Source organism: Triticum urartu, chromosome 5A, assembly GCF_056163025.1.
Source record: "Triticum urartu cultivar PI428250 chromosome 5A, HENAU_Tu73, whole genome shotgun sequence".
Classification (NCBI taxonomy): Eukaryota; Viridiplantae; Streptophyta; class Magnoliopsida; order Poales; family Poaceae; genus Triticum; species Triticum urartu.
Window position 1 is genome coordinate 412,897,120 of NC_141877.1, and position 4,329 is coordinate 412,901,448.

Sequence of the window (4,329 nt, forward strand, 5' to 3'; positions counted from 1 at the left end):
AGTTCAAATAATTTTACTCTAGAGTTGACCTAGCTCTACAGGCTAGTTCAAATAGTTTTACAGTAGAGTTGAACTAGATCTATAACCTAGTACAAATAATTTGACATTAGAGTTGAACTAGCTCTATCACCTAGTACAAATATTTATACACTAGAGTTGAACTAGCTAGCTCAAATAATATTACACTAGAGTTGAACTAGCTCTGCAAGCTAGTTCAAATAATTTTACACTAGAGTTGACCTAGCTCTACAAGCAAGTTCAAATAATTTTACACTAGAGTAGAACTAGCTCTATAACCTAGTACAAATAATTTTATACTAGAGTTGAACTAGCTATACAAGCTAGTTGAAATAATATTACACTAGAGTAGAACTAGCTCTACAAGCTAGTTAAAATAATTTTACGCTATAGTTGAACTAGCTCTACAGACTAGTACAAATAATTTTACACTAGAGTTGAACTAGCTCCATAACCTAGTACAAATAATTTTACACTTTTGTTGAACTAGCTCTACAAGTTAGTTCAAATAATTTTACACTACAGTTGAACTAGCTCTACAAGCCAGTTCAAATAATCTTACTCTAGAGTTGAACTAGCTCTACAGTCTAGTACAAATAATTTTACACTAGAGTTGAACTAGCTCTATAACGTAGTACAAATAATTTTACACTAGAGTTGAACTAGCTCTATCACCTAGTACAAATAATTATACACTAGAGCTGAACTAGCTCGATAACCTAGTACAAATAATTTTACACTAGAGTTAAACTAGCTCTATAAGCTAGTTCAAATAATTTTACACTAGAGTTGAACTAGCTCTATAACCTAGTACAAATAATATTACACTGGAGTTGAACTAGCTCTACAAGCTATTTCAGATAATTGTACACTAGAGTCGAACTACCTCTACATGCTAGTTCAAATAACTTTACACTAGAGTTGAACTAGCTCTACAAGCTAGTTCAAATAATTTTACTCTAGAGTTGACCTAGCTCTACAGGCTAGTTCAAATAGTTTTACAGTAGAGTTGAACTAGATCTATAACCTAGTACAAATAATTTGACACTAGAGTTGAACTAGCTCTATCACCTAGTACAAATATTTATACACTAGAGTTGAACTAGCTAGTTCAAATAATATTACACTAGAGTTCAACTAGCTCTGCAAGCTTGTTCAAATAATTTTACACTAGAGTTGACCTAGATCTACAAGCAAGTTCAAATAACTTTACACTAGAGTAGAACTAGCTCTATAACCTAGTACAAATAATTTTATACTAGAGTTGAACTAGCTATACAAGCTAGTTGAAATAATATTACACTAGAGTAGAACTAGCTCTACAAGCTAGTTAAAATAATTTTACGCTATAGTTGAACTAGCTCTACAGACTAGTACAAATACTTTTACACTAGAGTTGAACTAGCTCCATAACCTAGTACAAATAATTTTACACTTGTGTTGAACTAGCTCTACAAGTTAGTTCAAATAATTTTACACTACAGTTGAACTAGCTCTACAAGCTAGTTAAAATAATATTATAGTAGAGTTGAAGTAGCTCTACAAGCTAGTTCAAATAATTTTACACTAGATTAGAACTAGCTCTATAACCGGGTACAAATAATTTACAGTAGAGTTGAACTAGCTCTATAACCTAGTATAAATAATTTTACAGTGGAGTTGAACTATATCTACAAGCTAGTTCAAATAATTTTACACTAGAGTCGAACTAGCTCTAGTTAAAATAACTTTACACTTGAGTTAAACTAGCTCTACAAGCTAGTTCAAATCATTTTACCCTAGAGTTGAACTAGCTCTGTAACCTAGTACAAATAATTTTACACTAGAGTTAAACTAGTTCTACAAGCTAGTTCAAATAATTTTACACTAGAGTTGACCTAGCTCTACACGCTAGTTCAAATAGTTTTACAATAGAGTTGAACTAGCTCTATAACCTAGTACAAATAATTTGACACTAGAGTTGAACTAGCTCTATCACCTAGTACAAATAATTATACACTAGAGTTGAACTAGCTCTATAACCTAGTACAAATAATTTTACACTAGAGTTGTACTAGCTCTACAAGCTAGTTTAAATAATTTTACATTAGAGTTGAACTAGCTCTACAAGCTAGTTGAAATAATTTTACACTAGAGTAGAACTAGCTCTACAAGTTAATTAAAATAATTTTACGCTATGGTTGAACTAGCTCTATAGTCTAGTACAAATAATTTTACACTAGAGTTGAACTAGGTCCATAACCTAGTACAAATAATTTTACAGTTGTGTTGAACTAGCTCTACAAGTTAGTTCAAATAATTTTACACTACAGTTGAACTAGCTCTACAAGCTAGTTCAAATAATCTTACTCTAGAGTTGAACTAGCTCTACAGTCTAGTTAAAATAATTTTACGCTATAGTTGAACTAGCTCTACAGACTAGTACAAATACTTTTACACTAGAGTTGAACTAGCTCCATAACCTAGTACAAATAATTTTACACTTGTGTTGAACTAGCTCTACAAGTTAGTTCAAATCATTTTACACTACAGTTGAACTAGCTCTACAAGCTAGTTTAAATAATCTTACTCTAGATTTGAACTAGCTCTACAGTCTAATACAAATAATTTTACACTAGAGTTGAACTAGCTCTATAACCTAGTACAAATAATTTTACACTAGAGTTGAACTAGCTGCACATACTAGTTCAAATAATTTTACACTAGTGTTGAACTAGCTCTTCAAGCTAATTCAAATAATTTTTACACTTGAGTTGAACTAGCTCTACAAGCTAGTTCAAATAATTTTACACTAGAGTTGAACTAGCTCTATAACCTAGTACAAATAATATTACACTGGAGTTGAACTAGCTCTACAAGCTAGTTCAAAAATTTTACACTAGAGTCGAACTACCTCTACATGCTAGTTCAAATAACTTTACACTAGAGTTGAAATAGCTTTACAAGCTAGTTCAAATAATTTTACTCTAGAGTTGACCTTGCTCTACAGGCTAGTTCTAATAGCTTTACAGTAGAGTTGAACTAGATCTATAACCTAGTACAAATAATTTGACACCAGAGTTGAACTAGCTCTATCACCTAGTACAAATAATTATACACTAGAGTTGAACTAGCTAGTTCAAATAATATTACACTAGAGTTGAACTAGCTCTGCAAGCTAGTTCAAATAATTTTACACTAGAGTTGACCTAGCTCTAAAAGCAAGTTCAAATAATTTTACACTAGAGTTGAACTAGATCTACAATTTAGTTCAAGTAATTTTACACTAGAGTTAAACTAGCTCCATAACCTTGTATAAATAATTTTACAGCGGAGTTGAACTATATCTACAAGCTAGTTCAAATAATTTTACACTAAGGTCGAACTAGCTCTAGTTAAAATAACTTTACACTTGAGTTAAACTAGCTCTCCAAGCTACTTCAAATCATTTTACCCTAGAGTTGAACTAGCTCTGTAACCTAGTACAAATAATTTTACACTAGAGTTGAACTAGTTCTACAAGCTAGTTCAAATAATTTTACACTAGAGTTGACCTAGCTCTACACGCTAGTTCAAATAGTTTTACAATAGAGTTGAACTAGCTCTATAACCTAGTACAAATAATTTGACACTGGAGTTGAACTAGCTCTATCACCTAGTACAAATTATTATACACTAGAGTTGAACTAGCTCTATAACCTAGTACAAATAATTTTACACTAGAGTTGAACTAGCTCTACAAGCTAGTTGAAATAATTTTACACTAGAGTAGAACTAGCTCTACAAGCTAATTAAAATAATTTTACGCTATAGTTGAACTAGCTCTACAGTCTAGTACAAATAATTTTACACTAGAGTTGAACTAGGTCCATAACCTAGTACAAATAATTTTACAGTTGTGTTGAACTAGCTCTACAAGTTATTTCAAATAATTTTACACTAGAGTTGAAATAGCTCTAAAGTCTAGTACAAATAATTTTACACTAGAGTTGAACTAGCTCCATAACCTAGTACAAATAATTTTACACTTGTGTTGAACTAGCTCTACAAGTTAGTTCAAATAATTTTACACTACAGTTGAACTAGCTCTACAAGCTAGTTCAAATAATCTTACTCTAGAGTTGAACTAGCTCGATAGTCTAGTACAAATAATTTTACACTAGAGTTGAACTAGCTCTATAACCTAGTACAAATAATTTTACACTAGAGTTGAACTAGCTCCACATGCTGGTACAAATAATTTTACACTAGTGTTGAACTAGCTCTACAAGCTAATTCAAACAATTTTACACTAGAGTTGAACTAGCTCTACAAGCTAGTTCAAATAATTTT